This window comes from Ursus arctos, unplaced genomic scaffold (assembly GCF_023065955.2).
Source record: "Ursus arctos isolate Adak ecotype North America unplaced genomic scaffold, UrsArc2.0 scaffold_9, whole genome shotgun sequence".
In the NCBI taxonomy this organism is placed as follows: domain Eukaryota; kingdom Metazoa; phylum Chordata; class Mammalia; order Carnivora; family Ursidae; genus Ursus; species Ursus arctos.
The window spans coordinates 12,471,523-12,495,481 of record NW_026623111.1 but is presented as its reverse complement, the minus strand read 5'-3'; the positions used below and the strand labels follow the sequence as shown (position 1 = coordinate 12,495,481).

Sequence of the window (23,959 nt, the reverse complement as noted above, 5' to 3'; positions counted from 1 at the left end):
TATCTTTCCAGATTTTTATTTTTCTAAGTGTTTAAGAGTCTTTTTCAGCCAAACGAATAAATACTACCCACAATTCTGTAACAGAGAATGCTTAGGAAAAGCAACATTGTACACATGTGGTATCTATTTTCGGCAGGCAGAAATCAAGAGCAGAAACTTCTGTAATCCCGCTGTTAATATTTTGGGATGGGGCCTTAAAAAAAAAATCTTGCATTTTGTTTAGGCTTTGCATTAACTTCTTGTGCTTGAGAACCCCCACTCGGAACCTGAGCCCGGAGCTGCGGTGACCCGATATCGTCTTCCTCTTTATGACGCAGCTTGCAGACTAGAGGGACAGAGAAGACCGGGAAACACTAGAGCTGGAAGGAAATAGAGAAATGAGGCTGAATGGGGCTGGTGGGGGGCCCACTGTAAGTCAGCCACGCTGATCCCAATGCCTGGGTTCCACGCCCGCCACTCCACCGGGCAGATCACTTAGCTCCTCGGGGCCTCGGCCTCCTGACCTGAAATGCAGTTGTGCTCGTGCCTGCTTCGCAGGGCATCCTGAGGCTGACGTGAGCTGACCCCCTTGGAGGGCTCAGCGGAGCGCACGGCTGCTCGGGAGGGCCCAGTGAGTTTAGCTCTGCCCGTTGGGGTCAGAACCGGCAGGGGGATCGGGCCTCCTCACTCGCAGTCAAGGCTCTTCCCCTGACACCATCCAGGGAGGCCCGGGGGAGCAGCCTGTGAGGATGGGCTTTCGGAACCGTGAGGTGGCGGGAAGGGGTGAAGACCAGGAGAGAGCAAGACCGTGATACTCACCCTCTCTCTTCCTTTAGAATACTCGTTGCTGGGGTGAGCAGCTGTGGGAACAACCTTCCTTCTATAACTGGAGCTTGAGCCTTAAGCAGAAGGTCATGTACTTCATGACTGTCTCAACAGAAGAATGGACAAGGGTGTGGCTGGGGATGCGGGGGATTATGGACTATGATTCTGGAAGGGAGTCGTTGTGGAGGGTACGAGGACATCCATAAGGCAGGCACCTGCCCTGAGAGAACAGTCTTTCTGCCTAAATATGGCTAGACTTTTTTTATTTTATTTATTTATTTGACAGAGAGAGAGCGCGCAAGCAGAGGGAGCAGCAGGCAGAGGGAGAGGGAGAAGTAGGCTCCCCACTCAGTGGGAAGCCCAATGCGGGACTCGATCCCAGGACCCAGGGATCATAACCTGATCTGAAGGCAGACGCTTAACCAATTGACCCAACCAGGTGCCCCTGGCTAGACTTTTTATGAAATTAAGATGAAACCTGAAAAGTGTAGTCACATGCTCAGCAATAATGTATGGATTTCTTTATTAGTGCATGAACACTGGAGCTGAATATCAACTTGCTACTTGAAAGATGTAAAAAGACAATAAAATTTGGCTTAAGCTTGATTACCAAGAAGTAGACATGGAACATTAACACAGATATGTCTGGCTGGAGGAAATATTAACTGCCCTGTGTGTCTTGAAATACCCAGGCACACACACTTATGCATGTGCAGACACACACGTCCATACACACCCATGTGTGTGCACACGCATACACATATACCAATGCACATAGTCATGCATGTGCACACATATGTATCCCCATATATAGGCACATATGCGTGCACCCGTGCATGTGCACACACACACACGCACACACACCCATGCATGTGCACACACACACACAAACACGCACACACCCGTGCATGTGCACACACACACACATGTATGCACACCCACGCTTGTGCACAAACACATGTGCACACACACCAACACACACAGTTACGCATGTGCACACATACACACACCCATACACAGGCTCATATGCATGCACCCGTGCATGTGCACACACACACACGCCCATGCACGTGCATGCACCCATGCATTTGCACAAACACATGCATGCACCCATGCACACGCACCCACACACAGTTATGCACGTGCTTGCATACACATACCCATACACAAGCATATACACACACCGTTGCATGTAACACACACACACAGACACACACATTCTCTTAAATTTCTTGGTAACCTGATGGATTAGCAAATTGGTGGTGGGCTCATGATATATGATTTGCTAATCATGTGATCCCTTTTCTTTGCTGAAGGTCCTGCTGTAAGACCCATCATCTTACATCTATTATTTTTTTAAAGTGAGGCTGTCACAAAAGAGAAGCCGTGTTTGTAACAACCAGTCCTGTCTTCTAATCATATTTACTATTAGATTTCAGGAAATCTTAAATGTTCTTTTAACTTGGAGGATTCAAAGCATCCAAGCCTCTTGGAAGACTGTGATATATAACCTTAATTTACTTAAAAGAAAACCCTAATAGGGTCCAATAATTTGTGGCCTGATACTAATTTTTATGCAACACTGGGATGGCCATTCATCCTTTTCCCCAGGGAAGTTCTGGGGGGAAGGTGCCATGCCCCTCTAAATCACAAATGGAAAGCTGGAATGGTATTTTTAAAGAAAAAAAAATTCCACACCATTTCTCTTCATTGCTGTCGTTGTTCAAAGGAGCCTGCTTGGTGATCCCTGGGGAGGAGAGAAAAGAATTTGGGGTTTAAATATAGTTTGGCATCAGTAAAAAGAGCAAAAGGAATCTAAGACTCAACTTTGGTTTATTAAAGAATTGAGGAGGAGCTGAAAACAGAGGAAAGAAGGGAGAGACTGAACTTATTTACCTATTTGAAGAAATGCCATCCATACTTAAAGAATCAAATCTGTTTTATCCCCTTTACAGAAATTAATCCTCTAGGGCCTTCAGAAATTCCCTTCTTGGGTGTGTTTTCTTGACATATTTGGAGTGGGTACTAGTGCAAATGGATAATTTACGAGAAAACCCCCAAATGGAAAAATAGAAAAAGCCAGACCAGGCAGCCTTAACAGTGTCTCAAACTTCCATGAATCAAATCTGAAAGGGATATAGGAAAATATTTCCTTTCCCCTTCGAAAGAATGATGCCTACACAGACCTACTTCCTCTTTTACCAGGAGAGGAAGAAATCCCATTAAGGCCACATTTCAGGTCCTTTCACACGGGAGCTAGGAACCCAGCCCACGCCGCACGTGCGCCTGTGCTGTTGTGTGAAGTGCCCGTGTGCCTCCACGAGCTGGGTGCCTGCCTTTTGGAGACGTGCACGCACATCTAATCCAGAGGTACAAAGCTGCCCGAGCCCTACCCCCAGGAGGCTCCGAGCTCCTGGCAGAATCTCAGCTTCTCTGAATAAGATGGAAATTTATTAGGAGGAAATTATTCTGGTGTCTTCAGAAATACAACATTCCTGATAAAAATCTTGCTCCTGACAGCAGACTAACAAGATACATTTGTTAGCGGTTCTGTTCCTGGGAATCCATGGTGAATGCGCTGCCCTTTTATTGCACCGTTTGAGGGAGACGCATGCAGTGGCAGACGTGACTCAAGGTTTTCATTTCGCAGACATTGGAGTGGGATGTTACGTGCCCTGCGCTCGATTGAATGCGCTCCACGGCCCCGCACTCTTCGGAGAGACGCCGCGTGCAGAAGCGTGTGCATCTCGTCAGCGCCATTTACTGAGCACCTACTAAGCGCGGACAGCTGTATCACGGACAGGCAATACAGGGTGGCCTAGGCCCTAGAACACTGGATCATTTGCTTATCAGTCCTGACAAGTCACTCGGTCTCCCGATCTCAGTTTCCATCTCTGTAAAATGAGGGCTGGAATAACTATCTCGTGTGTGTGTGTGTGTGTGTGTGTGTGTATTAAATGAGATTTGTAAAGCATTTTACACAGAGCCTGGCACATAGGTAGGTGCTCAATTGTAGGTACAGAATACATAATGACTATTTTAGGTTTTTATGGTTAAGATACAACTTTTGCCTTTAGAGAACGCATAGCCTGCTAGGAAAAGCAGATAGCTTCCGGTACTGGAAGAAATCAGACCACGGGGCCTTTGCATAGGCTCCGTCCCTAACTCATCTACGTCTCAAACTCATATAGAAGCGTGTATGCACTTTACTCACCAGAAGCAGCAATTAAGAAAGTCTAGAGCTTTCTACAAGAAGGCACAGAAACACAACATGGAGGTGTCCTAGTCATCTAGAGAGAAAGGAGAAGAGAGAACAATTATAATAATCTGGCCAAAGAGTCCAGACCCCAGAGACCCTTGGGGGGCAGGAGTTGAAATAGAAATTGACAGTCCTATATTATACCTCAATACATTAACCACATTAAGTACACGGATGTTACCTTATACAGTTACTTATGATCTTCAGTTACCCCCCCCCCCAAAAAAAGAAGGCTTAAATCTGTTCAGGGTGTTATATTGAAGAAAACTGGGAATATATGATTTTCTAACAAAAACTTCAAGCAAATGATGAGATGTTGAACTTGGGGCACTTTAAAAGGAAGCTTCACTATCTGAGACAATTGGCTGATATGCTTTTCTCATTATTCACTCCGCTGGATAAATAAGATCTCACGGCATTTGAAGCAGATATAGATCCCCGATTTAAGTAGAGTTTCGCACATTGCATAATTGTTTTTCTTCTTTTCTTTCCTTCTTTCCTTCTTTCTTTCTTTCTTTCTTTCTTTCTTTCTTTCTTTCTTTCGTTCCTTTTTTTTGCTTCTTGAATAGACACAGTGATTTATTAGTGAGTAAATAAACTACTGCTTTGAGTCTAAATTATTTTAATTGATTTTCAAAATACTTGACCATCTATCCTTTTCCAAATACATCTTTTCTTCCACAGCACATTGCGTAATTGCAAGGAAGAGAAAGGGTGTGTGTCTCTACTAAGTTGTAGTTAACAGAGCCTCCTAAATACCTTCTGTAAATATCGAACGTAGTTACTAGCTTTCAGGATCATGTGTTGGTTTTCTATGGCTGGTGTAACAGGAATACAAACTTCATTGCTTAAAACAACACAAATTTTTTAACTTATAGTTCGGGAAGTCAGAAGTCCAAAATCAGTTTCATCGGGTAAAAGTCAAGATGTTGGCCTGGCTGTTTCCTTCTGAAGGTTCTGAGGGGAGGATCGGTTTCCTTGCCCTTCCCCAGCTTCTAGTGGCCTTCTGCATTCCTTGGCTCCTGGCCTCTCTATCCATCTTCAAAGCCAGCAGCAGGCACCGTCGCCTCTCACCATCTCTCCTGTTTCTTTCCATTGTCACATAGTCTTTGCCTTTTCTGTAGTCAAATCTGCCTCTGCCTCCCTCTTGTAAGGATGACATTATTGTGCCTCCTACTGTGATGACATTTAGGGTTTCCCCGGAACACCGGGAATAATCTCCCCATCTCCAGAGCCTCACCCTAATCATATCTGCAGTCCCTTTGCCATGTAGAATGATATTGCCAAGTTCCAGGGATTAAGACTTGGCTGTCTCTGGAGACCCTTATTCAGCCCTACTACCGATCAAAAAGAAGCGTTCATAGCAGGGAGACGTCTTCCCACCCCGATCTGACTTCCGCAAAGCACCTTGACCTCACTCTACCCTCCGCCCCCTCTCTATTCTAGCCGAGGAGGAGAAATGACTTAATGTGATGGGCAAGTATGAAAGCAGAAAGAGTCATCCTTGTATCAGCCTGACCCCTGCAGTAATCTTAGCCTTAAAGGCTGTGTCTGGAGGTTGGGGGGTGGGGGAGGCTGGAACCTCTGATATGAACTTCATTAGTAGTGATAATGTCATTTATGGCCTTAATTTCATTACTGTTTTGTCCTATATCACAATGATGTAGGCCTCAGGTAAAGAAGAGGGGTGCCTTGTCCAGGAGAACCCCTATAGTAACACATGCTTCTTATTAAAATTGAAATAATATGAATTTCATTAAATTAACTTCCTAATCTTTCTCCTTAGAGATAATGGCTGGGAATACTTTGATGTACATAATTGAAAGTCTTATGTATACTTAAATAATTATATATACATTATCCTCCTTTTTCCACTGAATAATATATCATGGTTATCTCTTCGTGTCTATATATAGAGTGAGAGAAAGAGAGAGAGAGAGAGATCTATTTCATACTTTTCTTAGTCATCAAACGTTATTTGTTATATTTTCAACATTTCTAAGGCACTAATAGTTTATAATGGCACATTCCTAGAAATCCTATAGTAATAAGATTATTCTGAATAATATTTTAAGAACCAGTAATTAATTCAAGTTGAGTTATTACACCTCCAAGAATCAATGAATACAGTCTTTTCTCATTCATAAAAGATAAGAAATTAGGTAGTGGATAGATTTTCTTAATTTTTGGCTATTCTCCTTTAACTCACTAACCTATAGCCTGTGAGAACCGGTAAACAACAAAATTAATGAAGGACAGCGAATGCATACTAAAGAGGAAATTTGAGAATAGTCACGCTTAGATAATTACTCTTTTTTCATAGCTCTATGTGCTTATTGGAGTGTTTTATTTGAGATATTTACTTGAAATCTCTATTGCTATGTCTAGCTAGCTAGCTGTCCTTGTAGCTCTTATATCTTTTTAATATTCATTTACAAATGTGTTCAGTTAGCATTTGTGGAGTTTATAAAACTAGGCTCATATTTGTAACATATGGTTTTTCAGAGTGTAGTGGGTTGAACCGAGCCCTGGATTTCCCAATCTTTTTGACCCCAAATACCCTCCTTTCCCCTGTTCTTTCATGCTATGTCATTCCCCACCCCACCTCCCCTCCGCATTACACGATTTTATTACCTTCTGCCATACATCAGCGTCACCCCAATAGACTGCACACTTCTTGAGTGCCCGCGAATACCCTGTTCACCTAAGTATCTCCACAAAGCCTAGGGCAGTGATTTGCTCATTCTAAGAGCTCATTAAGAGTGTTCTCACTGGAGGGGTGCCTAACTGGCTCAGTTGGAGAAGTGCGAAACTCTTAATCTCAGCGTTATGAGTTCGAGCCCCACATGGGGTGTAGAGATCCTTTAAAAATAAACTTAAAAAAAAAAAAAGAGTGTTCTCATTGGGTGTCAGGGTCTGTTGTTGGCTGTGTGACTCTTTCAAAGTCACTTAATACTCAATTTCCTGATCAGTGAAATAAATGGTTCAGATAAAGGACAGATGGGCCAACGGTGTCATTTGTCCTGCCAAAGGCAATGATGTGTAGTGGCTTCTTGGAGTGAAAGATGTAGCATAGACACACACTGGCAGAGGAAGAAAGAGGCCATTATTGAGCACCACTGTCTGCCTTGGGGAGAGCCGACAGAACCCCGACATGCCACGGTTCCTCTCCAGCGGGCTAGAACAACCCTATGGTTCTTTCTAGGTGGACAATTCTACATTTCATGTGATCCATTTATTAATCACCCAGTTTCTTTCCTTTTATTTGAAACATACTGAGCATATAGCATTATTCAAATTTGAAGTAGCTTTTCTCCCTCCTTACTATTCTGAAACTCAGAGGGATTTACAGCCTGTGGAAAGTTGCCCATTTAAAGCCAGTGACACCAGATGGTCCCCAACCAAATATATAATTACTTCTGACTTGAGCTAACAAACCAAGCAATGAACTCATGAAAAGGTAATCGTGAGGCATTTGTGATTTTGGCAATTTTAAAAATGACTTTGATTTTTTAGCAAATGAATAACTTTGGAATTTTTATCAATAAAATGGGGATATACTTTTTGTTGCAGACTCAAAATGCATATAATTTAAAAGAATATTTTAAAACGCCTGTAAATCTACCACCCCAAGATAACCGCTAGTAAGCATTCATGCTGCCATTTCAGACTATTTTCTATTGTTAAATGTTACATGTAAGTAAATGTAGGTGTTTGAAACAAAACCAGATTTGCAGCATACATTTTATTTCATAATCTTTTTTTGTAATGATATATAATGAACATCATTCTATCATTCTGTCAATAAATATGTATCTGTTAAATTATTTTAAACATTTAGCATGATATTCCATGGAATGATGTTGGAGCTTTGAGAATACCAGCAAAATAGCCACTATCTTGGCTACCTGAGTTCTGAGCTATTGGAGATATGAGTATCGCCTTCATCTTTGATGAGGCTGATATTAGACACAGCAGCGAAAAGCTGAAAACTGGTAGATTTCCAAATATGGAACCTTCGAGTTTTACAATCTCCCTACCCAGCCCCAGGCAGCGCTGGGCAGGCAGGTCCTGCTCCTACGAAGGACCCCTGTGGGCCTCTCATTCCCAAGAGAGGAACTAGCTAAGCATGCCCAGTTTACTCCTCCAAACTCACCAATTAGAAAAGTCACCCCTCCTTCCCTACAGAAGAGAGAAAAGGGGATGGAGATAGAGATTAATGTTCTTTTTTTTTTTTTTTTTAAGATTTTATTTATTTATTTGACAGAGAGAGACAGCCAGTGAGAGAGGGAACACAAGCAGGGGGAGTGGGAGAGGAAGAAGCAGGCTCTTAGTGGAGGAGCCTGATGTGGGGCTCGATTCCAGGGACCCGGGATCACGGCCTGAGCCGAAGGCAGACGCTTAACCGCTGTGCCACCCAGGCGCCCCAGAGATTAATGTTCTAGTGTACCTTCCTTCACATCAAAGGAAACATCAGAAATGGGGAAGAAGCTCCCCCCAAGGTATGGATGTACCATAATTTATGTAACCAGGCTTTGTGGGACATTTGGCTTCTTGCCAATCATTCCATTAGATCACAAATTATTTTGTCTGGACGTGATTATTGCCCCCCACAGGTACAGAAAGGGATGCTCGGGTAAGTTCCCTGTGTTACCTGGGAATACAGGAGCAGAGCTGGACCGGCACTTTGAATTCAAGTTCTCCTGACTCCAAAGTCCAAGATCCCACCAGTCCAAGCCGACTCCGAGATTACCCAGGCCAGTCCCTCAGGCAGCTTTGGGAAAGGCTTGGCAGTAAGAGTGGAACTTGCTGGGTCTTAACTACAGCACAGCCAGAAGATTACCCAAGGGTCTGTAAAACAAATGTGGGACGGTCTGGTGCAGACCACGTGTGGCAGGCGAGCGAGCCCAGTGGAAGGAAATTAGGGAGGCAAGATTCTATGAAGAGAGAATGTGTGCTCCGTGCACCCAGGTCTGTCCTTGAAGCTTCTCTGCAAAGGACTGCCCTGCTTCACTTCAATTGGCAGTGACCATGGCTTATCTTCATGTCCTGGAATATGACAAGAGAAATTACAGACATGTGTCTTCAGAGCCCAAGTCCCAGAGGCTTTTGATTGGAGACTTTGTCATAAACTACAAAGTAGAGCAAGCAGAGCCTGGGTGTCAGTGATGAAATTCAGACGTCCGGGGCTGGCAGCCTTCTCCGTACACGGCGAGTCTGATCTGAAGACGGATGTTTCATTGACAGCAGGCCCTTCTGGTGTGTCACATCCCGCACTAACGCATCACTCTCGTTTTCTAGTTTCTGGCCTAATGGTCTGCTGTGTGTGAGTAGCTTTTTCTTCTCTTTATATCTCAAAGCCCTGCTATTCACTGTGCTTTGAGATATAGTCACAATCTTGCTCTTTTGTCAAATGTGTGATGTGCTCCCTTTCGCTGGGTTCTGCTACGATGCTGTAGGTAATCCTTTGCCCAAGCATCGCCTGGGCTGGGGTGTTGGGTGGCAAGCCTTAATTCAGTGCTGGTGGTTTGATTCAGGGAGAAAAACAAGGTTGCCTAGTAGAAACTGGAGGCAGAGGAGGCTGAAGAGGCAGAGGGGCGCTCTAGTTCAGAGGAGACCACAAAGGAGAAACGGAGCAGGGCCCCGGGAATGGAAATGCCAGAGGACCCACTCATTCCACGGTGTATTCCTTCCAGCCTGTGGGCAATCGGTGCTTAGCAGATGGGAGGCTCTGTATCAGGAACTGCTCTCTGTAATGTGCTTGGATGATACAAAAAGGAGCAAAACATATTCCCGGTTCCCCAAGGGCTTAAAAATGAGACACGCATACAGCTAGGAAGGGAAACAACGTGTGATGTGCATGTAACGGGACAGCTTGTCGAGAGGTTAATTTGTATCTTGTTTGCAGTCTGTTTCTCCTCCTAGTTTCCTGAACCCTCTATACACTCTTTTGCCACAGGGAAGGGTTCTGTTGAAGAGAGAAGTAGCCTGCAGGCCATGTATTGGCCAACGCTGCCTTAGATCGTGTGTGTCATTGGGGCTGAGGCTAAACCCAACTAACCTCATATATTATCTGATGATTATTTAGTTTTAACAGTATTTATTAAGCACCACCTTAAAGGTTTATTATGATTGTAGTAGTTGTCACTGGTGTTGTTCCCATTTAAGAGATGAGTAAACTGAGGCCCAGAGTTTAAGAAACTTGTCCCAGTTCTCACTGCTAAATTAGTGGCAGAAATGGAATTTAAGTCCTGTGCTTATCTTCATTTCAGCCACTTTCCATGGGTAAAAGTCTTGGAGGGTGGGACTGCAAGCAGTTCCTTGCATTTGGTCAAGAATCAGTCAAGCTACTGTTCTAAGTATGACGACTCTATAACCCAAGGACTTGAGCAACTCACTGAGGGCTCAGCATTGAGCGAAGGGAAGGCCAGGCTGGCGCAGCAAAAACAAGGTGATTAAGCAGTCTTGAGTTGGATCTCAAGACTCCAAGTACGGTGTAATTTTGGATCAGTTATTTCCCTCTCTGGTCTCATGCTTCCCTTCTACAATGAGGACATCGATCTGACAAACTCTCCGATCTCTGCCCAGTGAAGTTCACTGAAAAGAGTTTAAATCAATTCTACAGGAAGAAAGAATTGCAGTTCTCAAATGTAGACTTTAGCAGGATGGATGAGCATAAATCTTCAGTGTTAGAAAGGACACGTTCCTTTACAGACATACTTGCTGACTTGTATTCTTTCAGAAGCCTGGAACCTAGGACAGTGCCCAACATGTAATGCATTCCCTTACTGACCGACTACAGTTCATATTGTAGGAGCTGAGATTTAAGTCACATTTAAAAAAAATGTGGTTCATATTAAAGTTAAAATGTGAATTGGCTATTGGAGGAAAATCAGGAATCTCTGGTCTACTGATTCTCAAAATTAGGCAAACGTTCATCCATTTTGATCACAAAAATACTTGTTTCCCAAAGTATATTTTATGATGTGCTTGTCTTCAGGGTCTTATGTGATGAAAAGGTTTATGTTCACCTAAGTTTAGCAAATAGTCATTCATGCCATACTTCTTGTTAGAGGTGGAGCATACATTAGCACATCAAAGCCCTTGAGAAGTCCTGCAATACGTAAATCCATTCAGCTTCATCTAAGATTTCCCACCATCACCCCCTCTTCTCTAAAAAAGTGATATTTAAATGTAGATTGATCTGTAGTCATTTTTTTGTGCAAGGATTTTGATTATTGAAATACACATTTTTAGAATATGCAAATAAAAAATTTTAAAGCCTGAGAAAAATCTAAAAAATAAAAAGTATAGTATTTATTTACCTATATGGAGTAAATTTCTTGAAGCAGTAAATTAAATATAGCTGATCCAGGAAAATGAAAAATGGATTATAGAATTCCCCAAAGTCCTGTTTATTGTTATAACATTTAGGTATCACAAGTGCAAGACTATCCCTTCCTCCTTAAATATTTGGAGATAAATCTGTTATTTTACTTGATTTTAATTTGGTCAGCATTTTAAAAGAAATATTTAGAATTCTATTTTTAGGTTCAAAAATTTGTTTAATGCTCTTTTGCAGTCATTTTCCTGCTTTCATACATCACTTTATAATCTAAGGACATCAATTTGCTTTAAAAGATATATTACTTCCTTCCTCTGGAAAAATAATATTAGACAATACTAAAGATAGAGGATTTAAGTCCATATATGCTCACAGACTTCTACTTTCTAAGGAGGGTGATCTTTTGAGCTGAGGAAAATGGGAATACACACACACACACACAGATATATTTATACGTGCTTGCTTATATATATGCTTGTCTTCAGGGTCTTTTGTGATGAAAATGTTTATGTTCACATAAGTTTAGCAAATAGTCATTCATGCCATACCTTTAGTTAAAGATTCAGTATATGTGTTAGCACACAAAGGCCCTGAGAAGTCCTGCAATATATTATTTATATATGTTATAGAAAATCGAGAATTGATTGATCAATATATATATATTGATATATATATAATATATTATTATTCTGTATATACACATAGAATATATATAATATTCATTCATGCCATACCTCCTGTTAGAGATTCAGTGTATGTGGTATCAAGGGCCCTGAGAAATCCTGCAATATATCTATTATTCTATGTATGTATGTGTGTATGTGTGTGGTGTGTGTGTGTGTGTGTGTGTGTGTGTGTGTGTATGTTGTGAATTGAGAACTGGTCGACCAATATAGATATATTTTTCTATATACATAGAGAGAATATATATATAATATTCTATAAACTGAAGTATTCTAAAAATTGAAATATTACCCAAATATTAAGACAAGTCATCATTATATTAATCTAGAAAGTTGGTGGTCTTAGACATATATAAGATGAGATTCTTTCATGTATAATTTCTAAACACTCAGAATTCAAAGCTTATGATTCAAAATGTCATGTTCTTTCAAATCTACTGAAACATTTCCCCTCCATATCATCTCAAATTTTACTTCTTAATGTTTACTGCTGATGCTCTGCCACCCAGGAAACCCAGTGGTCCCTAATTCTCCAAGTCTACCCAGACAGCTGGCTCTAAAGGACTTTGAAGTTAGCGAAAAGTATTATCTCCAGCAGCAGGTCTCAAACTGGACATACCATCTGTCCCTTGAAATTTGCTTTTCTCCCCAGTTCCTTTATAAGTAAGTTGCACCCCTGTTCACCAGGAAATCATTATTTGCCCACTGTTTACCCAAGCCAGCTTTCTGAACGATAGCTTTGATTCCTTTATACCCCTCACCACCCCCAATGAACCAGTTACCTGGTAATATCTCCCCAATTTGTTTACTGGATTCCATTCATTTATGGATTGAAACATGTCTCCCTAAAAACATGTGTTCAGGCCCTAAACCTCAGTACCTGTGAATGCGAGCCCTTTTTAGAAATAGGGTCTTTGCAGATGCAGTCAATTAAGATGAGGTCATACTGGCCTAGGGTAGGCCTTAAGCCAATGACTGGTGCTCTTACAAAAAGAGAGAAATTTGTGCACAGAGAAGAAGATGCATCGAGAGAGCCACATACCCACAGAGGCAGAGACTGGAATGCCAACGGTTGCGGCCAACAACCAGAAGCCAGGCAGCGGTAAGGAACAGCCACCCCTAGAACCTTCAGAGAGACAGAATGGCTCTGACAGTTGCTTGATTTCATACACCTAGCGTCCAGAACTGGGAGAGAATCTATTTCTGTTGTTTTAAGCCACAAAGCATGTGATGCTGTGTTATGGCAGCCTTAGGAAACTAATATGCACGCCAGGATCATTTTCCTGCTGCAGGCTCCCATCAGCTCCCGCCTGGCTGGCTGGCTACGAGCGCTGGCGAGAGCTCTGCCTGCTCCCAGCCTGCCTCTCGGCTTCCCAGCCAAGCTCCATTCTGCACGTGGCACGTGAACGATCCCACCAGGACGCATGCAGATCGTGTTCCTTCCTGGGTTAAAATTCAATGCTCTTAAGATAAAGCCTCCACACTTTTTGACATGGCTTCTTAGCTCCCTGGCCTCTAACTTAGCTCACTCTCTGTCCTTGGCTTGCATGACACGCCCTCTCCCCTAATTGAGGGCAGTTGTCTTCTCTGTGAGCTCTCAGAAGACTCTTCACTGGCTCGAACGTTTTGCGTGATATTAGAGTTGCCAGTATGTCTGTTTTTCTTCACTGGACAAGGAACTCCATGAAGAGAAGTTCTGGGTCAGTCTTCATCACTGCTGTTTTCCTGGTCACAGCGCACACTGACATATGAATGCTCACTCTATTAACCAATGCATCACTGCCTGAGTAGAGCTATGCAAATGGAGGCTTGGTGTTTGCATGAACCCTCAGGGGAGATGCCACGGAATTATACGATCCTAGAATAGCCTATATTTGTTGCCAGGACTGAAACATCTTCACAGCAGTTCTTTGAGGGGGTTCCTCTATTATCTCCCTTTGCAGATGGAATGACTAAGGTACAGGAGGGTTAAAGAGACCTGCCTATGGTCATACCGCTAGACAATTGCTGGACCCAGGCAGTCCGACTTGACACTTCACACTTAGCTCCATTTTCCCAGGATACTTTGGGTCAAATATTCAAATCTCGAACCATATCAGAAGGTCATATGCCTTAATTTTTGTTTTCTGAGTATAAAGAAACAAGCATTGTCCATCTACCTTCTGCACAATGCTTTCCTGAAGCCTAGATTACAAAGTTCAAGGTCTGACTTTATCTTCACTCAGTATCATTTAGTGAGTACCTGCTGTGCCCTTGGCACAATGACAGACGCTGGACATACAGACATGATCACAACCAGGCATTGGCTTCGGGAGCTCACAGTCAGACAGGGAGACAGGCAAATAAAAAATACTGTATGTAGTTCAGTGTGATTAATACAATTGGGGATTCATATCCAAGGTAAAGAGGTGGTCCTGGGAGGGCTGGGCCATTCAGTCTGGAAAAGCTTCTCGCTGTTGAATTGTGAAAGATGGTAGAATGCTTCCCAGTGGGGAAGGGCAAAGACTTGGGAGAGAGTACAGTGTTTTCTTTTTCTTTTGTTATTAATTCTGAGCAGTTTAGTACTATCAGAACGGAACAAAGAGGGCAGAGAACAAGCCAAGGGAAAAAGGCTGGAGCCGGAAAATAATGAGATATCAATATTGTTCTATGAAACCTGGATTTGACCACGGCAGTGATATAATTACTAAAAAAATTAATGAAGAGGAAAGACACAAAGAGTTTTGCTTTAAAAAGATTATGTGGGTGGTCTCTTTGCATTATAAAAAGTGTGTTATGTTTATATTACATACACATACGTGTATTTTTCTGTGCCTGAATTTTCATGTGGTTATTTATACGTATACACATATGCATATACTTCAACTACTGTTCTGTATGGAATTGCCATTTGTATAGGTCAAAAAATGGCCCAATATCACAATTTCACAGTTGGACATAAAATTTATAGTGTGGTGGAACAGACTGTGTGGTCAGAAGCTTTAGGTTTGAATCTCATTGTCTTAGTTTGAGTTCCCTAGAACCAGACTCTGACACAAGACTCAAAGTCAAGGAGTTTATTTGGCAAGTGAAGGGCATGCTAGCTGGGGAACGTAACAAAGCATAGGGAGGGCAACGAAGGGTATATTATCAAGCCAGCTGCAAGGAAGGGCAGCAAAACCTGATCTCACTGAGGAAATGTGGAAACACAGATGTTCTTCTCAGAGGTTTTACACCAAAGGGGGGGGGGGGCTGAGGTATTTATACGCCTACTCCCATCCGTAATTGCTTGAGGGTTGCCCCCGGGGGTTGTAAATTTCAGGCACTTCCTGCTGAGAGACAGGCAAAGTGACTTTCCAAGCTTCAGAGAAAGCCCCCCATGAATGAGGATCAGAGACTGGAAGTTGCAAGTCAGCCAGGCTGCATTAACATGCAGAGGGCCAAGGGCCATCACACCCATTTTTACCTGTTACCAGCTAAACAGCTCCAACCTAGTCCTTTAATTTCTTGAGGCTCATTTTTCTTATGAGCAAAATGAGGACAATAGCTATTTCACCTGGTTTTATAGGCTGAACTGTGTCCCTCCAAATTCATGATGTGACTGTATTTGGAAATAGGGTTTTTTTTAAGAGGTAAAGTTAAAATGAGATCCTATGGGGGGTGGGGCTTTAATCTGATATGACTGCCATCCTTATAAGAAGAGATTAGGACTCAGACACATGCAGAGGGGCGACCACACGGAGATACCAGAGGAAGATGACCATCGGCACATCAAAAAGAAAGACCTTAAAAGAAATGAAACCCGCTGACACCTTGATTTCAGACTTCCGGCCTCCAGAATTGTGAGAAAATTAATTTCTGTTGTTTCAGCCCTCTGACCTGTGATACTCTGTGGTGGCAGCCTCGAATGTCCCAGGGGAGGATGAAGATATTTTACCAGCCATTTACTGTGATCTAGGCAAATGCTATCTAGACAAAATATACTAATCTAGTGTATTTTGAGTTCATAAATACCAAAATACATAGCCATCTCAAAATTTAAGGAACAAGTTCACTTTTCACTTAGCCCTTCTTATGACTGAGCTTTTATGCCTATTCCCAGAGAAGTCTGCTACGTAGATGGTGTGAACCTAGAACGCTGAACTCCATAGGATAAGCTCTTAGAACTGGGAAGGAAGGTGTGCCTCTCCACCGTGTTCCTTCCAGTCACATACAGCCCACTTATCGCTAACAATACCTCTGCTGCTTCATCCAAGGAGGATGTCACCTGCAGGTCACTTGTGTGGCCTGTAGAGAAAGCTAGTGTGGTTTCCATGGTGTCACACTAAGAATTCTGGACTGTGACCACAGCAAGAGAAGTTCAGACCTCAAGGATGGCTGACTGCCCCGCCTTGATGCCTAAGGAAAGGCGAATTCACGTTTCTCAGGATGATCCTCAAGAGTCCTGAGTCACACAAGTTCACCCCTGGCAGAAAGACCAGTACGTGTGTCCTTGCACCTTAAAACACCTCCCTTGTTAATGTCTGAAATGTCACTGCTAACAACACATTCCTTTCTGTTAGGTATTTCTTCTCTCTCTTTCTTTAAATTGGAGTATAATTATATAGGATAAAATATACAGATCTGAAGTGCAGAATTTGATGGGTTTTGACAAATGTATACACCTGGGTAACCAATAGCCCACTCAAAATAGTAGAACAATTCTGTCACCCCAGAAAGTTCCCTCCTACCCTTTTCCATTCATCTTCCCCTGGCAACCATTGTTTTCATTTTTATACCTACAGATCAATTTTGCCCGATCTTGGAATTCTTAACGACATCATACAATATGTATTCTTTTGTGTAAGGCTTTTAAAATTAAACGCAGCATTTTCAAGATTCATTTATGTAGCTACATGTAACAGTTGCTAGTTCTTTTTAATACTGAGTAATATTCCATAGCATCATATGTCACCATTTCTGTTTTCCTGTTGGTAGACATTTGAGTTGTTTCTTTTCTTTTCTTTTCTTTTTTGCTATTATGAATAAAGCTGCCATGAACTTTCTTACATAGTCCTTTTGTGGACACATGTTTTCATTTCCTCAAGGGAAGTTAATAGGAATAATGTTTCACAAAAGAGGATATACAAATGCCCAATAAACACATATGAAAATGTTCAACATCATTAGTCCATCAAAGGGGTGCAAACTAAAGTCAGTATAAGATACCACTATATCTTGTTAGGATGTCTACATTTTGCAGATAATCTGTTAGAATGGGCAAATTAATCTGGAAAGAGTGTTCTTTTACGTTTGTAATTTTTTTGTTAGGAAAGTTTGAAACGCGTAACAGTAGAAAGATAGTGTAATGAACTCACACATACCCATCCCACAGATTCAACAATTATCAACAGTTTGCCATAATTACTCTGTGTTCACCAATCCAGAAGCTTCTCTGAACTCTGTTTCTTTAGGATTTTTATATGGGCTTTCATTATACAGATGCAGTTGATTAAATGGTTAACCATTGGTGATTGAACTCAATTTCCAGCCCCTTTTCCCTCCCCAAAGGTTGGGAGTGGGGCTGAAAGTTCTAATCCTCTAATCGTATGGTTGGTTGCTCTGGTGACCAACCCACATCCTGAAGCTATCTAGGGACATCACCATGAATCACCTCACTAGCATAAACCCAGGTGGGATTGAAAGTGTTTTCTTTTGTGAAGAACAAAAGACAATCCTATCACTCAGGTAAATTTCAAAAACGTGGGGCGCACTTGTCCAGAAACAGGAGACCAATACCAAATATATATTCGTTGTACTGTGTACCCCAACTATGCTTTATTTGTATGTTTATCAATTGTTCTATTGACTTATTTCCTCTAGTATTTTAAAGAGAATCCCTCACATCACATTATTTTCCCTACGTAAGGACATTTCACATGCAACCTAAATACTGTTTTCATACTTAGTGAACAATAATAACTTAATATCATGTAATTCTCTGTCCCTACTCAGAGTTCCCTAACCATGTCAAAATGTCTTATGATAAGTTTACACATTGCATCTGGTTATATTTTTAAGTCTTTTTTCTAGGAGAGCCCCCCTCCTACCTCCCTTCTTTTCCATGCCATTGACTTATTAAAGAAACCAGGTCAGCTGTCCAAAGAACCCACATTATGTTTGTTTCCTGATAGTATCATGTTACTTTTCCTCGATCTCTGCCTTTTCTTCAAACAAGAAGATTGATCTAAAAGACTCATGTTTATATGCAATATTTTTAAAGCAAGGATGCTTTATAGGTGGTGTCATTTTTTTTTTGGAAAGCATTTTATTTTTATTTTTTAAATTTTAATTTTTTAGGGTCTACCATGCTCTTTAGTTCTGGAAATTGCAACGGTAAATACCATATGTCATAGTTTTGCCATTAAAGATCTTACAGCCTCTTAGGGAAGAAAGGCATTGTGGGGGAAGACAAATAATTTCCCCTCTATCCTTCCAGGTTCTTAGCTGAGACACTCCTGCAATAAAAAGACAGATTAGCAGCAGAAAAACAAACAAGTTTCATAACATGCTTACCTTCTGTATACATGGGAGATATGCAGGAAAAGCAGTAAGCGTCTGAGATGGCCCAGGCCATCATGGTAAAAATCATCTTCTGCAAAAGCAATATCTTGGGTATTGGGGCACCACTCATGGAAGGTTACCAGAAGGCACAGTAAACAGAAGTATGATTGTAATGAAGATTTAAGTCCTTGCATTTTGCACTGGTAAGAGTTTCTAGAGATTTGGCCACTCCCTCTTCCTGGTACAGTGAGGGAGACACCCTAGGAATGGAGATCTTCCTAATACATGTACGTGTCTCTTACAAAAGGTAGAACTTTTATTTGGTTATCAGAGCTTCCCCCGTGTCTGTAGTTTCTTAAAATCAACCAGCTTAAAATAATCCTTATGCCGAAGAGGCATATTTTGAGGCGACAAATTCTGATCCCCTCTGGCATGTAAACCAATCAATATAATAGCATAAGGGCCATGGAGGACTGGGTGTGGATATAAATGCTGAAGGAGCATCAAGGCTGCACGAGGAAGTGATAAATGAAGGCTCTGGAGGGAAACGTAGGTTTTGCCAGTCAAAGGAAAGAGTGTGGAGAAGTATCTTCCTTTTCCTGGACTGCTGAGCGATCCCTCCATCCCAGCTGCCAGATGTCCAGCCATGGCTGACTGCCACAGGCCTTTTTTGCTTATTAATGATTGGAGGAGTAACTAGCACCTGCATACTCAAAGGAATCAATACATGAATGGCAGGTCCCCAGTTCTGGAAGACTATAGGAGTCATTCAAAGAAAAAAAAGAAAAAACTGGTTGGAAGTTCTAGAGCAGAGAGAGGACAACCAAATGTCACCCCACTGCAAAGCTGTGGCCCCTGATTCATTCTTCTTAGCAGCATATGGAGTCCAGAGGCCAGATGTGAGACCATTACAAAATACCAACTTCCAGCTCTTATTCATACACAATTCCGTCAAGGTGAGACTTAGGTACCACTTTTAAAAAAAATTCTCAGGTGATTTTAATATAACTGAGTTTGCAAATGTAGAAGTAGGGGTCGAAAGAACCCCCAAACCAAGAACTTTTCCTCTACTATCTTATGTTCAATAGCTGGGGTCTGTGAATTAAACTGACAAAAGATAGATTAATAGGAGAAAAGGTTAATTTTGCATGCATATGGAGGCTTCCCAGAGCAGAAGTGAAAAGCCCAAAGAAGTGGTTAGACCCAGGGGCTAATATACCATCTTAACCAAGAGTAATAAAGAGGAGAGTAAAGGACAGCAGGGGTTGGGGCCTCAGGGAGGTAAGTTGTGGGAAGGGGACTAAGCAAGTAAGGTAAGTAAGAGTTGATTAGTAAGGCTCGTTATGCAGATCAAAGTCCTCTCAGATGGTAAGGCTGTCTCTTGAGAGGAGGACAACTTTACAAATATAAATTTCCTTCACCAAAGGGAATTTTCTGCCCTGTTTTTAGTCAGGAAGAGAGAGGGCAGAGAGCTCCTCCTGTGTTTGCTGTTTCTTGATTGCCTTCTGCTCATGCCAAAGTGGCATATTTGGGATGTCATATTCTGATCCCCTTCAGAAAGGAGGGAGCCAACACAAGAAAGAAGACATCTAGCTAGATGGTCAGGCAAGGACGGGGCAGGCCAATGCTAAGACAGGCACGGAATTCTCAGCAGCCCAGCAGGAGTTAGGCGAGGAGGCCTCTCTACTTTTGACCAGAATCCCCTTTGTCGGTCACACGTGATTCCAAAGGTGCGGCTGCCATGGCAGTAAAGAGATCCCAGATCGCGAAAGCCACTGAGAAAGAATCAGATTTGCTGCATGGTGTTGGCTGGCATTGGCCTAGCGACCAGAGCAGGGAGCAAAGTGAGCCTTCAGGAGCACGTAGCCCCAGACGGAGGCATCGAATTCTTCTAGAGCCCTCTGGCATCCACAGTCCTGGTACCCCTACGTGGAGAGCTCTGGCTGTACATTCAGAATTTGCCCAGAATTTTTAGTAGACAACAAAGAGGCCTGTGCTCTGTAGGAAAGTAAATGATTAAAAAACAAACAAACAAAAAACCAGCCTAAGCTGCAAGGTACCGGGAGTTAGGACACTCAGTGAGGAGACATTTACCAAGCACGATGTGGGAGTGTGGCTTCCGTTGGACTCTGCTGAAGCAAGAGGTGTGTTTTTTTCCCCTGAGAGACTGAGGACACCATATGTTAGTATTGTGAACTCTAAAGGGTGTTTTTCCATAAACTCTTACCAGTAAATTAAGTGGGTGTCAGCAGAAACAATTGTTTGTGAAATATCAGGAGTTGTTCACAGACATCTATTTGGAGAGGCCGGTAAAAGTCAAATGTATATATATATATATAAAATCAGGCAGCAAATGTTACTAAACACCTCTTTTATGCTTCTCTACTCATTAATTTTTTCCATGCAAATTTCACCATCTAACATGCTATATAATTTATTCATTTAAGGTGTATTGTTTACTGTCTTTCTCCTCTTTCTAAAACATAGGCTCCTTTGTGTCTGTGTTTAGGGATTGTCCCAGTTCCTAGCTCAGCCTCGCACCGAGTGGGCAGTAGAAATGCCTCGTTGAATGCATGAGTGAGAGGTGATGGGTGCTGGGCTTCTGGGGATCTGAAGTTCTCCTTAATGTGATAGATCACATTACAAAATGGGGTAGGGCCTGATTTATAAATCCAAATTGCAATTTTGAATTAATGCAATCCTTTCTGGGAAAACAGAAAAGACCAGAAGTTTGTCGAACAGAGGGCAGTGGGTAGGTCCTTTCAGAGAACAATTCCACACCAGCAGTCAGCATGGTGAACAAAAGCACAAAATAGTTCCATTCTGTTAGGCTATATTTTCATCTAGCTGGAGTGCTGCAAACATGGATTTGGGGGGGGGGTGCAGATTTTTCTATTTAGATCGTTGGAACCAGTTTCACTTCAGCTGCAAAATCACTCAGGGAAACATTATGATCTTTGATTATTACGATAACCATTTTAGAACTGAAGAAACAAGAGATTTACTTGAGGCTGTCGATTGTTGCCACCTCAACATCCGTGACCTAGTTTCTCAGGGCGAGCACACAGAAGACGCTATATTTCTCAAGTGAAACCCAGTAACTTCTCCCTCGTTCATAAACGGAAGGGTCAGGATTTGAACTAGATCCCTTCTCTTTCCACTGCCCCGGCTTATGATAATCATGATTGCTGAAATTTCCTGAGTGTCGCCCAAGTGCCAGGTCCTGTTCTAAGTACTTTGCATTTTATAACTGAAGTTCGAGGTGAGAAGGAATTTGAGTCCAGGCTGTTTTCCTCCAAGCCTGCGTATTGTTACGTTTGCATTTTAGTGCCCCTCAGACTGGTTTTTGTACATGGAAAACATTATTCAGAAGTTGTCTCTTGCCTTAAACAATTGGTATTCAATGTACTGAAGTTACAGATTCACAAAACTTAGTTCTTCCTTAGGATTTTAGTTTCATCTTATAAATTTTTGCTTCGCTTATAAATCTAACAAATGTTAGCAATCTGTTTATTTTTTGACGTTGACAATTTTTTATTATTTTATTTTGGAAAATATCAAATATATGCAAAAGTGGAATGAATAATATAATAAATCCACATGTACTTTTCACTCAGTTTGAATGATCATTAACTGATGGCCAATTTATTTCATCTGTACTTCCACCCATTTGCCCTCTGTTATTATTATGACCTAATCCTCATTATCATATCATTTCAGCCATAAATACATCCATGTGTATGTAAAGGAGGTAAGGACTCTTTTCATTTTTTATTTTTTTCTTTGAACTTTATTTTTTTTTAGATTTTATTTGTTTATTTGACAGAGAGAGAGAGAACAAGCAGGGGGAGCAGTAGAGAGAGATGCAGGCTCCCCGCTGAGCAAGGACCGCCCCCCCCCCCCCAAATGAGGGGCTCCATCTCAGGACCCTGGGATCATGACCTGAGCTGATGGAGGACTGAGCCACCCAAGTGCCCCAGAACTCTTTTTAAAACATAACCCCATTTCATTACTATACATAAACAATATAGCCATAAACTGGCAATATCAAGTTTCCAGCCTTATTCCAATTCCATTGTCTCACAAATGCCACATTTTAAAAAACTTTTGTCTGAATCAGAATTCGACAAGGTCTACCTATTGTGATTGTTCGATAGGTGTTTTAAGTTTACTTTAATCTAGATTGTTTCTCTCTTCCTTTCTTTTTCCTACAGTTTGTTTATATTGAAGAAAACGGGTTATTTACTTCATAGTCCGTCCTTCACTGTAATAAAATTGACATTTGACCAATGTAATTACTCAACTGCATTGTTTTTCAATGCAAATACAACAGTCTCCAAATAGTATTGTCATGTGATTACTTTAAAAAGTGTACATACATTTGGGGTGGGAGGCAGTTCTTTTTGTTCTTAAGGTAATATCCCACTAGGAATAAAGAATCAACTGACTGTACTTCATAATCATTTGAATTTCTTTCTCTCTTGTGGATTTGACACAAACTGGACACTCAGTGAAGTTCATCTGTTTCATCTTACTTTTATTAAAAAATGAAAATTCCACTGAGTAAATCTGGTGAGCTAATGGGCTTTGCCCAGCAATTTTGAATCAGGCAGCATCTCACCTAGCAAGCAGAAAGGGGCTGAGGGGCTGTACAGAATGAAAGACTTTTATAGGCAGAGTGGGCTGGGATGAGGAAGTTACTAGTAAAAGAAAAGACTTGTTTCAGGCAAGGGCCCTTTCCTTTGGGGGAAGGGCAGGAATCTATCATGCTGATCACCTCACTAATGCTAATCAGGAAATTCCAGATTGACTGGGTAAAGGTCACATTCTTGCAATTAAATCTTGGTTTGTTGCCATAGGGTCAAGTGACCCCATTGTGGGCCTGTTGTTTCTTTCTTTTTTCTTTTTTTTTTTAAAAAAACCCTTTCTTTCCTTCTTTCTTTCTTTCTTTCTTTCTTTCTTTCTTTCTTTCTTTCTTTCTTTCCTTCTTCTTTCTTTTTCTTAAAGGTTTTATTTATTTGACAGAGAAAGAAAGAGAGGGAGCACAAGCAGAAGGAGGGGCAGGGAGCCCGATGTGGAACTCTGGGATCATGAGTTGAGCTGAAGGCAGACACTCAACCCACTGAGCCACCCAGGCGCCCCCAAAACACTTTCTATTATTAGTAATTGATAATTTAAAATTAAATTTTGTTTTAAATTATGTAAATAATTTGCGTGATTTGAGAGTCAAAGCTACAAAACTAATCCCTCATATGTTCCCATTTTCTCTTGATTTTATGGTTTATCTTCTGAAAAGGTTCGGAATGAGCCTCCCCAAAACGTGCCATTTGGCCTGTGGATTACTTT

General features: G+C 41.7%; 1 long non-coding RNA gene across 1 annotated transcript; it reads right to left on the bottom strand.

Annotated features, from left to right (window-relative positions):
- On the bottom strand, positions 1–18,801 carry LOC123001902 (uncharacterized). Its single transcript, XR_006411203.3, has 3 exons — positions 18,626–18,801; positions 4,019–4,094; positions 1–2,551 (listed from the first exon to the last, which is right to left on the bottom strand). It is a non-coding gene; the product is annotated as an uncharacterized LOC123001902 (long non-coding RNA).
- Between the last annotated feature and the right edge of the window lie 5,158 nt (positions 18,802–23,959).